This window comes from Triticum urartu, unplaced genomic scaffold, assembly GCF_056163025.1.
Source record: "Triticum urartu cultivar PI428250 unplaced genomic scaffold, HENAU_Tu73 scaffold2, whole genome shotgun sequence".
NCBI lineage: Eukaryota > Viridiplantae > Streptophyta > Magnoliopsida > Poales > Poaceae > Triticum > Triticum urartu.
The window spans coordinates 14437664-14451708 of NW_028260368.1; the positions used below are offsets into that span (position 1 = coordinate 14437664).

General features: G+C 34.9%; 2 non-coding genes across 2 annotated transcripts; both read left to right on the forward strand.

The window, feature by feature from the left end:
• The first annotated feature begins 3407 nt into the window (after positions 1 to 3407).
• Positions 3408 to 3481, forward strand: TRNAP-UGG (transfer RNA proline (anticodon UGG)). Its single transcript has one exon. It is a non-coding gene; the product is annotated as a tRNA-Pro (tRNA).
• Positions 3482 to 3620: 139 nt separating this feature from the next.
• Positions 3621 to 3694, forward strand: TRNAW-CCA (transfer RNA tryptophan (anticodon CCA)). Its single transcript has one exon. It is a non-coding gene; the product is annotated as a tRNA-Trp (tRNA).
• Positions 3695 to 14045: the final 10351 nt, after the last annotated feature.

Genomic DNA, 14045 nt, shown 5'->3' on the forward strand with positions numbered 1-14045 from the left:
AGTGTGGTTTCCAGAAATGTTTAAGGATTGGTAGTGTCCGGATTTCTTGTAAAGTTATTTCACAGCTAAATTCGTGTTTTCCTCGATTTAATAGAAAATAGAAAGACTTCATGATGAGCAATCATCAGGTTAAGATGGATCTAAACCAATCCATTTTTTTCTATATACATACAACATGCCGACGGTTAAACAACTTATTAGAAACGCAAGACAGCCAATACGAAATGCTCGAAAAACGGCCGCGCTTAAAGGATGCCCTCAGCGTCGAGGAACATGTGCTAGGGTGTATGTGCGACTCGTTCAGATCATGACTTCAAACAAATATAAAAAAAATTGAAGTATCCATGATTAGTACCAATGAATAGGATATAGCTTCTCTATCCTAGATTTCTATGGTATATGGAATTTATGGTTTCCTTTGGTGCAAATCCAATTATCTAAATTGGAAATAAGAAGCAATTCTCCCATTGGTAGCAAATGGTTATCCATTAAGCGGAGGAAATAGTAATAAAAAGAAAAAGGCTTATGCTCCTTTATCTTAAAAGAACGGACTAACAGGGTCAGCTACTTAGCCAACTTTCATAATTAAATACCGTCACTGTATGGATAACTCTTATTGTGAAAAGAGCTATTTACTCTATAATGGATAGGTAGAGCCAAAGAATGTGGACTATACAAGTTCGCAATACCTTTTGATGAAAGAAAGGGCTCCGGTGTATAGAGAGGGCCTCACCGTTTAAAAGGGAACCATAGAAACGATGGAACCCACTATTTTTTTTAGTATTATTAGAATGAATTTGTTATTTCGTATAGAAATAACTGAACGGAGTGGAATAAAAAATCGTGGTTGGGAAGGTTACTATAGCAAAAGCCATTGGAATTAATATTTTATATATCGGAATAATTAGTTTTGTTATTAATGAGAAAAAGGGTGGCTAAAAGAAGAGAAATCATTAGTTATTCATTAAGGTTAATTTGATTCAATGACCAGAGTTCCGCGAGGATATATAGCCCGGAGACGACGAACAAAAATGCGTTCATTTGCCTCAAACTTTAGAGGGGCTCATTTAAGACTTAATCGAATGATTACCCAACAGGTAAAAAGAGCTTTTGTTTCCTCTCATCGAGATAGAGGTAGGCAAAAGAGGGATTTTCGTCGTTTGTGGATCACTCGGATAAACGCAGCAACGCGGGTATATAAAGTATTCGATAGTTATAGTAAATTAATACACAACCTGTACAAGAAGAAATTGATTCTTAATCGTAAAATGCTTGCACAAGTAGCTGTATCAAATCCAAATAATCTTTACACGATTTCCAATAAAATAAAGATCATCAATTAAAGGTATAAATAAAGTAATATACTGGAATAATAAAAGATGAATTCCCGGAGAGGGAACTCCGGGAAGATACAATAAATTAAGATTAAGTGGTAGGAATCAACGAGCTGGATTACTTTCTTTATAATATATATAGGTCTGGCCCTTTCGAATTCGAATAAAACATCAACAATCGGAACTTAAGTTCCGGTTGTTGTTTCTTAAATTTTGGTTGTTGTTTCTTAAGTTTCGATTGGAATTGTACTTTTGCGTTAATTGAGGAATATGTCTATTTTTTCTGGGTCTAGAACCTGTAATTATTGAAATTGACTGGGCTTGAAATTGCTTTTCGTTCTCATAGTTACGAAACGGTAAGAAAGATAAAATACGAGCCTGTTTTATAGCAAGAGTAATTAATCGTTGTTGTTTCAAGGTTAATCTATTTATTCGTCTCGATAATATTTTTCCTTGTTCACTAATAAATCTATTAATTAAACTCATGTTTCTATAATCAATTCGATCTCCCGGGCCAATCCGGGGACGCCTACGAAAAGGTTGTTTAGATTTACGAAAAGGTTGCTTGAATTTACGAAAAGTTTGCTTGGATTTACGAAAGGGTTGCTTGGATTTATTAAAAGTTTGCTTGGATTTACTAAAGGGTTGCTTAGATTTAAGAAAAGGTTGTTTAGATGTATACATGATTTATTCCTTATTTAAAATTTGAAAATTTGAAAATTCACTTCTTTATTTTATTAATTTAGGATCCAGAAGAAGTAGTTTTTCTTTGATCCATATCTTATTTGATTCATATTATAGTATATGAATACCCTCTATACATATGAAATAATATCTACCGGAAATCAGATGAGTTGATTTGTATTTTGTATTCTATACTATGTTTTCTTTATATATTAAATATGAAGTTCTTACTCTTTCTGTTGTTTGGAAAGATCAAACACACGATGTTCCTATTTCTTTATTTCGTGATGAGTCGTATGCTTGCGACAATAACGACAAAATTTTTTGAATTCTAATTGTCCGGGTGTATTGTGGCGATTCTTTTGAGTACTATATCTAGAAATCCCCGTCGATTCCTCATTGGCACCTTTTCGAACACAACTGATGCATTCCAAAATAACTCTGATTCTAACATCTTTTCCCTTGGCCATGAACCTCCTTTTCTTTTTGGATTGACTTAACTTAATTCTTCTACTTATTCTTTTATTCTTCTATTTTGAATCCGAAGAAGAAGAATAAAATTCATTAGAATAATTTTTTTTTATTCTTTAATTAAGTAATAAAAAATAGAGAAATAATTAAAGAATACAATCCTTGTCGAATTAGCAAAGATTTTGGTTCGAAATCCTTTCATTTAATTAGCCAGCCCCGCCTTTTCTATGCTCTGATTTCTGAGGCCTTATTTAGCTTGGGTACCCCTTTAAATTGAATTTCTATTTTCAAAAATGGGGTTTACCAAATTTTTAATGACTCTGAGGTTCAACCCAATCCATCTTTTCTTTCTTTTTCCTTCCGATACTAAAAAAAGATTGAAAAGGATCAAATTTTGTCATATCACGAAGAAATCTATCCCTCCCATAGCAATAACTAGAATTAAAAAAAAGGGAATGACAAAGCATCTGGGAATAAACGATTAATTTCTATCAATAAACCTGCTAAAGCACCAAACCATAGAGTACTTAGCACGGGTGCTACAGAGAGATATGTTTTTATATCCCGCATTGAAAATCCTCCTTCCTTGTTGGAATACATATATGATCATAAACTCTTGCCCAAGATTGTTATGCTATATATAAAATGAACCATATCGACGAAATTTTCCTATCCCTAAAAAAGAAAAAGATGACCCCTTCTTCCTATATATTACCAAGGAAAAGTAATCCTTCTTTTATAGGCGAAATTATATTGGATTTTATATGTATATAATTCCTTAATTATATGAGACCAAAAAGAAGAAATGACACGAGGGTTCTATATATAGATAGAGAAAGAAAGAAGAAGAAAATTATGATGTGGAAAAGAAGACAGGAATTGTGTACAATGGCATTGTACAACAATTTAATTTGGAAAAGGGATGTAGCGCAGCTTGGTAGCGCGTTTGTTTTGGGTACAAAATGTCACAGGTTCAAATCCTGTCATCCCTACCTATTACTTCTTTCTTCTTTATAGGCAGTAGCGACGAGATCAATTAAAGTAAAGTGGGTATAACTTGAATTTGTGGAGACTATACGTACGTGAGATACATTAGGAATAGAAAAAGATTTTCTTTTTGAATGAATGAAAGCGCTCTTAGTTCAGTTCGGTAGAACGCGGGTCTCCAAAACCCGATGTCGTAGGTTCAAATCCTACAGAGCGTGATTCCATCTATTTTATGTCGAAGCAGAGTAAAATAACTTAACAAAATTGAATTGTAACTCCAATTTCAATTTGACCTCCTCTCTGGTCTGGAGGAGGTCAATCAAAAAAAAAAAATGACTCAATCAAAGATCCAACTGATCCCCACGCCTGTATTGCAAATACGCAGTCACGAATAATCCCGCTAAAGTAATAGGAATTAGGCCTAAGACGATTCCAAATAGAAAAACTTCAATCATTTCGATTTGTTCGAGGGGATAAAAAAAGAGGTACGATCTATCCCTAAATAGTACTCTAAATTATCCACGAATCTCAATGACCAAGAAAAGAATTCCTAATTAGTCTGGAAAAGAGTCGTAGAATGCCAGGAATCCCAAAGAAAGATTTTTCTTTTCTGAATTATAATTATTCAGTCAATTCAAATAAGGCGTATCTTGTTCAAGCCAATAAATAGAGCTGGGGTTATAGTTAAAGCAGCCAGTAGAAAACCAAAATAACTAGTTAAAGTAAGCATGAAAGAGTTAAATTCCATTTATTTTTTTTTACTACACTACATATGTTGGTAAAGCATTTACCTAAGTTATGGAAAATTCATAATTCATCAGTTATTTTAGATAATACTAAAAAACAAGATAGAGTAAGATACAGAAGTGTAAAAGAAAGTGGATTCATCAGATGATACATGAGTCCCTAATTCCGAATCAAGAGATTTGTTGTGGAATTTGTCAATTGAGTAAAGTAATAATATTAAGAACTAGATCATCTAACCCCATTGAATGAAAAAAAGAAATTCAATTTTCAGGGAAATTTTTGAATAAGAGATAAATAAACAATTGAATTTGAAAAAAAAAACTTCTTTCTATTTTGGATAATTTCTTTTTCAATAGGACCCTCTTTTTGGAGTGAACGATCGAATATTCCCCTATTCCTTCTTATTTTAACTGATTGTATTCCATATGGAATAAGAGGAGAACAAAAGCATTCCACGACCTGCCAAGGGGCTGTTAAAAAAAAAAAAAAAAGAAAGCTCTTCCTTGAATTTACTTTATTTTTATTCCTTTTTCGAACTCCAACCAAAGTAGATTCGAAGACGAGTCACTTCAATTATCCTTTTAAGTTCTATTCTATCTTCTGTCTTTCCCTATTTCATCTCGTAAAGTTCCGCGCTCGCAGTTTGGTCAAGAAAGTTAGACCTAATCCAACAAACAATACAAGGATGAATTACGAATTATGAAAGGATAGATTTCACATATACTTGTCCTTGTATTGTGTCAGTATGAGAATATCCTTCCTAAATTATTTATCCAAACCTATTGATCATTAACTTAGATTTTCCCAAGATTTTGGCTGCTATTCCGAATTACTCTATTATTCCGAAGCCAATGAAAAGTAAGTAGAACCTACAAAAATGGGGTTTTCTATTGATGCCTTGAATAACATATAGCTTACCTATAGACAAAAAAAAAATAAAAAAGTAATTATGTTTCGGAACCAGGCAAAACCAGATTGCTGTGCCATAGGAAGGATAGCTATACTAATTCGGTATACTCAAAATACACCTTTGGTACAAAATTGACAATCTCACAAGGATGAAATATCAGTAATTTTCTATTTACTGGTCGATCCCATCTTTTACGGAATCAATTCCTTTTTTGAATGTACAAAAATTTTGGGAGTTCAGCATGTCTGGAAGCACGGGAGAACGTTCTTTTGCTGATATTATTACCAGTATTCGATACTGGGTTATTCATAGCATTACTATACCTTCCCTATTCATTGCGGGTTGGTTATTTGTCAGTACGGGTTTAGCTTATGACGTGTTTGGAAGTCCTAGGCCAAACGAGTATTTCACGGAAAGCCGACAAGGAATTCCGTTAATAACCGACCGTTTTGATTCTTTAGAACAACTCGATGAATTTAGTAGATCCTTTTAGGAGGCCCTCAATGACCATAGATCGAACCTATCCTATTTTTACAGTGCGATGGCTGGCTATTCACGGACTAGCTGTACCTACTGTTTTTTTCTTGGGATCAATATCAGCAATGCAGTTCATCCAACGATAAAACAAATTCCAACTATAGAACTATGACACAATCAAACCCGAATGAACAAAATGTTGAATTGAATCGTACCAGTCTATACTGGGGTTTATTACTCATTTTTGTACTTGCTGTTTTATTTTCCAATTACTTCTTCAATTGAGAGAAAGAAAGAGACTAATAAGAATTCTCTTATCCCATTTGGAAGGATACCATCCTTATAACTACCCATGACTGTTTTTGTCTCTAGCATGACCAATTGATAAAATGTGGAGGAAAGTAGGGGAAATGGCCGATACTACTGGAAGAATTCCTCTTTGGCTGATAGGTACTGTAGCTGGTATTGCTGTGATTGGTTTAGTAGGTGTTTTCTTTTATGGTTCATATTCTGGATTGGGTTCATCTCTATAGTAATCGGAGGGACCAGATTGTAAACATGAAAAAGTAGGAGCTTAGCGGGTCCTTACCCCCCTTTATCTGATTAGAGCGGAAAGGACCCGCGGAATTTTTATTTTACTCTTATAACGCGAATTGAATCTATTCGATTCACTCTTATGAAGCAACAAGAAAAAGAGATCACTCGAGGATCCAATATCTTATTCCACGAAGGAAGTATCCTGAAAATCCTTGATTTAGTTTCGAGTAATAAACTAATAAAACCTTAATCAAAACTATTCAACTAGCCTAAAAATAAAAAAACCTTCAATGGAAGAGTTTACTTTTTTTTTGCAAAATTTCTGTAAATTTGAAGTTGAACTTAATTAAACAAGCCAAGCAATTTGCTCACAATCACAAGAAATTTTTCCCCCGCCATATTTTCTTCCCCTCTGTTTGTCCACTACCTCGGCTAAACCTAAGCAAAAGAAAAAGAGGTCCAAGAGACAGACCCGAATAAAGAAGAAATAGTAATCTTTGACGAATTAGGAAGAAAAAGGATTCTTATTTTGATACAAGAAGAATCGGCACAAGAAAAAGGCTTTTTCTTGTGCCGAATAGACGATTAAGAAGACCTGCAATCCCTCCGAAAAAGAAGAAATTTTAATTTGATTGTTCTCGCCTTTGCCTTGGATTCTCTTCTTTTGCATGGGATATAAATAAGGAATTCCAGACATCTCATAAACAAAAAGCAGTCTAAACAAAAAAAGGATTTCCAAAATAGATCATAGATAATTCTAGCAATTGCCAATAAATCGAGGCTTTTTACCAACTTGATGGTAAGAAATCCCGGGACCTAGAAATTCATTTCGTACAATTGAACCTTTTCAAACTGTTTCTTTTTGAGAACCAAAAAAACTTGTGCCAAAATAACGGATGCGAAGAAGAACAAAAGGCCTTGGACACGTAATGGATCCTGAAGCACGATTTCTGCGTCCCCCTGACCAAAACCTCCCACATTAGGATTGCTTGTTAATGGTTGATCAAGCTTGATGGATTCCCCCTCTGAAACAAGAAGTTCTGGTCCGGGAGGTATAATATCAATCACTTGGCGTCCATCTGATGCATCAACTATGGATATTTCATACCCCCCCTTTTCTTTACGTAGTATTTTTCTTACTATACCTGTTGACGTAGCATTATAGACTGTATTGTTACTCTTGCTACCATCAGGATAGATCTGTCCTCTTCCTCGGTTTCCCCCTACATATATGGGATATTTTAAGAAATGAGCATCTTTCTTCGTAGCAGGATCAGGGGAAAGAATGGGAAAGACAATTTCACTATATTTCTTACCGGGAACAGGGCCTATCACAAGAATGTTTTTTTTATCGGGACGATAACTCTGAAAAGCAAGATTTCCTATCTTTTCTTTTAACTCAGGGGAAATACGATCGGGCGGCGCTAATTCGAATCCCTCGGGCAAAATAAGAACAGCACCTACATTCAACCCTCCCTTTTTTCCATTAGCAAGAACTTGTTTCAATTGCATATCATAAGGAATTCGAAGAACTGCTTCAAATACAGTATCGGGAAGCACAGCTTGGGGAACTTCAATATCGACGGGCTTGCTAGCTAAATGGCAATTGGCACATACAATTCGTCCAGTTGCTTCTCGTGGGTTTTCATAACCCTGCTGCGCAAAAATGGGATATGCATTTGAAATAGATGTCCGAGTTATTACGTATATCATGATCGATACAGAAATCGATCGAGTTATCTGTTCCTTTACCCAAGAAAAAGTATTTCTATTTTCCATGTCCAATCGCAGATCCCAGAATTTCTACAATAAATTAGATAGGTAGCTAAGCTAATCTAGTTCCCTATACACGAATCTGTTGTCATTCTACTGCAACAGTTGTACTGCAATGATGAATACCTTAAAGTAGGTATAAATAGAAAGAATTTTGCTAAAATGGAAAAGGGCTTTCTTTCTAAAAAAAGATGCTTGCTAATTTGATTAATATTAATATCGGGAGATCAAATGAATTTATGCTTCACTAATTGAATGATAAATGACTACAAGCGAAGGAGATAGACGATTTAAACAAAAAAAGACCCAAAATTTCAAACATGTATCTAGAATTACTGGAAAACTACAAACAAAAATAGTGAAAATAAGCTCGTTAGGAGCCCATCCAAAATCGTTGTAGACCCAACGAATTACTAGTTCCCAACCACGGGTGGAGTGAAATCCAACAAAAAAATCAGTAACTAAAAGAATAAAAAAAGCTTTTATTGAGTCATTTAAATTATAGAAGAATTCCTGAACCCAAGAATTCAAAATGACAAGTTCCTCTTTACCCAGAAAAAAAGAACCACTTAGAATAGCCAAACAGATTATATTTGTCGAGAAATGCAAAATGGTATGGAGATGATCCTCATTATTTATTTTGACCCATTGTATTATTTCCTTGTGTATTCCTGTAGGAGGTTTTTGTACATGTGTCTTTAGTTTCCCTTTTATCATCTCGTCCAAGAGAGAAAGTTCTTCTAATTCTATGAATCTTTCTAGAATCCTTTTCTCTTGAATATCAGTTAAGAGAGTTTCGGATTGCCTGGTATTCCACCAATTCTTAATCCAAAGTTCCAGACATTTGTTAAATGAGGAAGAGACCCCCCAAGGCAAAAGTACGATAAATACAAGATATAGTAAAGAAGGCAATGCTTTCTTTTTTTTCATTTTTGATCTGTAAATGGAGTTGTTAATGAATATGCTTCATTCGCTGACTCTATTCCATTCCCTGACTCTATATGATGATATTTCTATTTCATGATATTTCTATTTCTTTGAAGCAAAAACTCTATAGGTTTGATACCCTGTATCTATTCTTCTTTTTTGTATATTAGTTATTAGTGGAATTTCAGTGCATTGGGTTCTTTCTTAGATCTAGATGGAATGAAATAGTGAAATAGAATAAAAAAAAAGCCCTTTCGGATGAAAAAGGAAGAATAGTATGCGATATATCTAACTTGGATAAAAAAAAATTAAAAGCAAATTTCTCTTATCCTCGTTTGTTCCTTCCTTTAGATAAATACTTAAAAATCCCCTTACAATAACAAATCCAATTTAGAAGGGACTTCCTCCCTGTGTTGAGAAAACTTTTCTTCTTCCAATTCTTCTTTTCTTCATTCAACTCAGTTCAAAAAAGATACCTCAAAATACTTCAATTGGTACGCGCAAGAAATAGGCCAATTCGGCAGCTTTTTGTTCAATTTCTCGTGGAGTAAAAAATTTATCATCAGTACGAGTCAAGGGAATGATCCCCTGGCCCCGGATTTCCATATAAAGAATACGACGAGGATAAAGACCCTCTTTAACCTGAATTCTAATTGATTGGATATCCCGCATAAGGAATCGAAGGAAGACGCGACGTTTTATTCCAGGGAATCCCCAACGAAAAATGCACACTATTCCCTCTTTTCTATCGAATCGGTCATAACCACTACCTACATTCCACAAAATAGTACACCACAAGTAGGAGCTAATGAATAGGCCTGCGATTCCGTAGAAAGACATCACGACCCCCTGCGGAAAAAAAAGAATTTCTTGAGATGGAAGTATAGATATAATATTCTTACCAAGATAACTGGAAATCCCAACCGATAAGAATCCTAGTGAACCTAGAAAAAGAATACAGGCCCAGAAAAAATTACCCCTTTTTCGAGAACCTTTTAGAAGTTCTACCCATATGTGTTCTGATCGCCAATTCATATTAGATATACTAAATCCAGCAGCGGTCGATTGAAATTGAGAGAATAAGCTAAATAATTTTGACTTTACTTTTTTTGATTCTGAAATCGCCTTCAGCAACTAGTACTCCTGTGAAATAATAGGTTAGATACATTGACTTTCTATTCAAAAAATATTCGTTGATTCAATTAAAATAAATAAAATAAAACTCGCTATACCTGGCTCTGCATATTCATGCATTTATGCTCGTAGCCTATATCCGCATCCATAACCGTTTTTCATTTGTGTGTAGAAAGTGTGTGTAGAAAAAGCCACATACCCTACCATATTATATTACTTACACTAAAAAATACTAGACAATCTTATTTTTTTGCACATAAAGAAATAAAGAAGTCATTGCAATTGCCGGAAATACTAAGCCTACTAAAGGCACGAAAATAGAAGGTAAGTTTAAATCCGTCATGGAATAGGTGTCTCAATTCAAATTTACTATTTCTATCTAGTCGAAAAATATCTTAAGATTCTTATGATATAATTAAGTATATCTATTATAAGGAATATTGACTATTGTATTGTATTTTTTATTTTTAGTTTGAAAAATATTCTGTAAAAAAAATGAAAGGATAATAAGAAAATTCCAAAAAAGGAGAACTAATTAAAAAGATTTTATTTTGATTTTCCCATCCTCATGGCCTTTCTATCTTTCTAATCTAATTTGAAATTGGATTCAAAAGAAAGCGGTTAGAATTTACTTCCTGCATACATACTTCTCTAGAAGCGCATACAATAATGCGTGGTAAAGGCGGAAAAATAGTATATTCAATCAAAAATCAAAGGGCAAATTATCTTACCTACTATAGATCCCCTACTACCCTCTTAGACTTTAAAAGGCGATATACCACCCAAAGAAAGGGTATGAAAATGCCGGGTGGAGTTAGCTTTTCGACGAAGACCTGTCCCGTGCAGCGAAGCCCTGTTAGTAAGACCCCCCGCAATAATGGATTATAGAAGAATATTATTCCAAATACTCCTCTGGACGCATATAGTAGCATTGCGATTCCGAATCTTTTTTATTTATGAATATGAACAGAAAAAATTCATTGTATCGTTGGGTCGGAGCGGAGGTTTGGTCCAGAAAAATTAGAAACAAAACGTCTACTCTACCGCATTGAAGTCTATAGCGCTGTATTTCCACGAAAGTATAATTCTTACCATCAGGATACGATCCTTTCTTTTGAACTAAACGTCTCTACGATGGGTCCAGGTTCTATGTCCAATCCCAAATCAAGGATTTCTCGCTCTTGATCGGAGTCATAAACTAAAAAAAAACTACCTTTTTATCCTTTTTCTCAAGGTTATAGAAAACTTCCTTATCTAGTTCTAGCATTTTGAAAAAAAAAAAATGCTTCTTTTTTTACACACAGTTCGAGTCACTTGTTGACTCACGATTACGCCTGTTAAAAGTTTCAAACGTCCTCTTTTTTGAAATTGAAAGAGAGTCCTATAAAAAGGTCTAACTTCCAAACTATGTCTTTTTTCATTCATTCTCCTTTAGTTTTTTTCTCTATCTAGAAGTGGAATAGAATAACCCGGTTGAAGGGTAATGATCATACGTCTGTAATGCATTGTATGGCCCAGAATAGGTCCTATTCTTCTACCTTTTCCAGGTAGTCGATGGCTATTCACAGCTACCACCTTAACACCAAAGAAGAGTTCGACCCAATGCTTTATTTCTGTCTTAGTGAATCCCGATTCGACATTAAAAGTATATTGATTCTTTCCCAATAAACGAAGACTTTTTTCTGTAAATACTGCGTATTTGATTCCATTATCATTATCATATGATAATACTATATTTTATTATTTTATTATTTTATTTGTATTTCTTTATTGTATTATACCTTAATATATATATTCTAGATATATAGAATAGACGAATCTCAATTTGTCAAGTCTCATGATCATATCATGATCTATTTTTATTCGGCTCAATCTTTTTTTTCTAAAAAAGATTGAGCCGAGTTTAATTGCAATCAATTAGAAGAATAAAGAAGAATTACTGCATTTCATAACTGATTTTTTTCTCTTTTTATTTCGTTTCTTTTTTATTTATGACCTTCTTTATCTTTAGTTTTATCTAGTTAATCAATAGTATCTACCGGCTCGAACTCGAATTTGATCGCCTTCCATACTTCACAAGCTGCGGCTAGTTCAGGACTCCATTTGCAAGCTGCTCGGATAATTTCATTACCTTCGCGAGCAAGATCGCGCCCTTCGTTACGAGCTTGTACACAGGCTTCTAAAGCCACTCGATTAGCTGCTGCACCAGGTGCATTTCCCCAAGGATGTCCTAAAGTTCCTCCACCAAATTGTAATACAGAATCGTCCCCAAAGATTTCGGTCAGAGCTGGCATATGCCAAACATGAATACCACCTGAAGCTACCGGTATAACACCTGGCATGGATACCCAGTCCTGAGTGAAAAAGATACCGCGAGCACGATCTTTTTCAATAAAATCATCGCGCAATAAATCAACAAAACCTAAAGTCATTTCGCGTTCCCCTTCTAACTTACCTACTACTGTACCGGAGTGGATATGATCTCCCCCAGACATACGCAATGCTTTAGCTAATACACGGAAATGCATACCATGATTTTTCTGTCTATCAATAACTGCATGCATTGCACGGTGAATGTGAAGAAGTAGGCCATTGTCGCGGCAATAATGAGCCAAAGTAGTATTTGCGGTGAATCCCCCAGTTAAGTAGTCATGCATTACAATAGGAACCCCTAATTCTCTTGCAAATACAGCTCTCTTAATCATTTCTTCACATGTACCCGCAGTCGCATTCAAGTAATGCCCCTTGATTTCACCGGTTTCGGCCTGTGATTTATAAATAGCTTCGGCACAAAAGACAAAACGGTCTCTCCAGCGCATAAATGGTTGTGAGTTTACGTTTTCATCATCTTTGGTAAAATCAAGTCCACCACGTAGACACTCATAACACGCTCTACCATAATTTTTTGCGGATAATCCCAATTTTGGTTTAATAGTACATCCCAATAAAGGACGACCGTACTTGTTCAACTTATCTCTTTCAACTTGGATACCATGAGGCGGGCCTTGGAAAGTTTTTGAATAAGTAGGGGGAATTCGTAGATCCTCCAAACGTAGAGCACGTAGGGCTTTGAAACCAAATACGTTACCTACAATGGAAGTAAACATGTTAGTAACGGAACCCTCTTCAAATAGGTCTAATGGATAAGCTACATAACAGATCCATTGGTTGTCTTCCCCAGCAACAGGCTCGATGTGATAGCATCGTCCTTTGTAACGATCAAGACTGGTAAGTCCATCAGTCCAAACAGTTGTCCATGTACCAGTAGAAGATTCGGCAGCTACTGCAGCCCCTGCTTCTTCGGGCGGAACCCCAGGCTGAGGACTTACTCGGAATGCTGCCAAGATATCAGTATCCTTAGTTTCATACTCTGGGGTGTAGTAAGTCAATTTATAATCTTTAACACCAGCTTGAAATCCAACACCTGCTTTAGTTTCTGTTTGTGGTGACATAAGTCCCTCCCTATAACTCTTGAATTAAGAATTCTCACAATAACAGGGTCTACTCGATGTTAATTAGGCGTAAATGAAACTTTAGCAAAAATCTCGTAAAACAAAAAGGATATTCAATTAATATAATATCAACTCATTAAAGAAAATTGAGGGCATGCTTAGGTTAATGAATATGTTTCATTCATATATAATGCGTACACCCTGTGTATGTTCTATCCTATAGGAATTCCAATATAGGAATTCGATAGGAATTGAGTTGTTGTTATGGTAAGTTAACACGGTTCGTTATTAAACCATGGATTTGATTTACCAAATCCATAATTATTGTATACTCTTTGATAGATATAGCGCAACCCAAATTAATTCCTAATCCTTATTTTACAAGTTCTTAATAGTTCTCTTTTCTTATTTTGAATGCAAATACCTAACTAAATACTAATAAAATTCTTTGTTGACAGCAATCTATGCTTCACAGTAGTATATATTTTGTATATCGAAGTCCTAGATAGGAAAGTAGAGTAGGCACAGATCCTCCACAAAAGGCAAAATGTATATGAAAAAAAAGATTGATTGAACTTTCCAATGGACTCATTCCATGAGTAAACGATTGAA